Source organism: Chrysochloris asiatica, unplaced genomic scaffold (assembly GCF_000296735.1).
Source record: "Chrysochloris asiatica unplaced genomic scaffold, ChrAsi1.0 scaffold00082, whole genome shotgun sequence".
Classification (NCBI taxonomy): Eukaryota; Metazoa; Chordata; class Mammalia; order Afrosoricida; family Chrysochloridae; genus Chrysochloris; species Chrysochloris asiatica.
Genome location: NW_006408600.1, coordinates 6,423,709 through 6,425,579, shown reverse-complemented (window position 1 = coordinate 6,425,579; position 1,871 = coordinate 6,423,709). Strand labels below are relative to the sequence as shown.

The 1,871-nt window shown below is 40.4% G+C and overlaps 2 pseudogenes; both read right to left on the bottom strand.

The window, feature by feature from the left end:
• Positions 1 to 352: 352 nt before the first annotated feature.
• On the bottom strand, positions 353 to 858 carry LOC102823721 (annotated as a pseudogene).
• Positions 859 to 1,363: 505 nt separating this feature from the next.
• LOC102842241 overlaps positions 1,364 to 1,871 on the bottom strand; it is a 10,071-nt pseudogene continuing 9,563 nt past the window's right edge.

Sequence of the window (1,871 nt, the reverse complement as noted above, 5' to 3'; positions counted from 1 at the left end):
TTGAAAGTGCCATGGGCTGCTTAAAGTACAAACAGACCTGTGTTGGAAAAAATGCAGCCAGAGTGCTCCTTGGAGGCCAGAATGGCCAGACTTCGCCTCTCATGCTTCAGACATATTGTCAGGAGGGACCAGTCACTGGAGAAGGATATCATGTTTGGTAAGGTGGAACGTCAGAAAAAAGAGAAAGAGCCCCAGCAAGGTGGATTGGCAGAGTGGCAGCATCAATGGGCTCAAGAGTGGCAACAATTGTGAGGTTGCCCTAGGGCCGGGCAGTGTTTTGTTCTGTTGTGTATAGGGTTGCTATGACTCAGTACTGTCTCGATGGCACCAAACAACAACAACAGCAACAAAGTCAGAGCTTCCACAGCATGGCCACAGCTTCGCAGAAGCCTATATCATGCATGAGATTGCTATGAGTCAGTACCGACTTGATGGCACCTAACAACAACAACAACAACAACATCATGATAGCACAGACAAAGCAAAGATTAGAGCCGAGATTGCCAGGAGGCCAGCCTTGGCAGCTTTCTGTGGTGTATACTCATGGATATAGCCAGTAACAACCTGCCCCATGCCCCAGTGACCATGGAGAGTGAAAGCTGCAGCTAGGGAATAGTCCATCACTTAGCAAGGACTCAAATAAGCAGCTGGAACAGGCCCAGAGCAAAACACTGACAACTCTCTCACCAGTCCAGTGGAGAGATGCAGCCTTGGGGACAGGTGAATGTGCTGCACTCTTGGAGTAGACCATTCCTGGAGAAATGATGAGATAAGAGCAGGTCTGATCACTGGAGTTCGGAGGAACAGAACTTGGGCTCCTTGAGCACCACAGACACTCAGCCTCCAGACCATCGCCATAGCTCAAGAATTTTATTAATTTATAAATACATTCCAATGACCCCCCATACCACTAAAAATCTATGAAAAAAAATTAACCTTACTAGTCATTAAAAAAATTAAAGTTAAAGCACAAAAATGCCCTTTTTTACCCATCAAATTAAAAACATAACATGACTTTTTACCATAGTATTGGAAATAGTGTAGTCACGCCATACACTACTCTTGGAATGTCATTTTCATTCTTTCTGCAAAGTGGCTTTGACATTATATTCAAGAGTTTTCAAATAATTTGTAATACTTGACCTATTTTTAGGACTATTGCTTAGAAAACAATAAGTGGTGAGTAAACATTCAATGAAGCATATTTTATAACAGTAAATTACTGAAGTAGAAAGCAAAACTCCTTAAATCCCTTATTCAGAAATAGGTAAATTGTTCATCTGAGATCAGGTCACCATGAAAAAGTGATCAAAATATTTTTCTAGGAGCTCTACACATGGGAAGAATGAAAGGAGAAAGTTTCTTAAAGTCTGATAATGAAAGAAAAAAAGGTAAACTAGGATTTTTGACATTAAAGTGGAGAAGAAATGAGAGATAATATTAACATTTATCTATTTATTTAACATTTTTCATGTGAATTGAATGAAGGTTTACAGACCAGATCATAAACTTTACATTCAATAAAGCATACACTCTGTTTCATCTCAATGTTTAAAATTTATAAATACATTCCAGTGATCCCCCCAAAATCAATGAAAACATCTCTCCATACAACAACAGTTATCCTACTTCCTCTCTGTGGTTCCTATTTGTATTCTGCCCACCTTTCTATCCTTGGTCAATTTTGTCCTAAATAAAATGATGCCCTTTTGATTTTGAATGTTTGACCATTTCACTTGCCACGCTGAGCATACCTTGCTTGTGTTGTTGTCCACCCCTATATTTCTATTACTGTTTGGCTGAAAACTGGGACATGAGGGTAAGTTCCTTTCCAGACCTGAAGGGTGGCCAAGGGCCATAGTCGCAGGCTC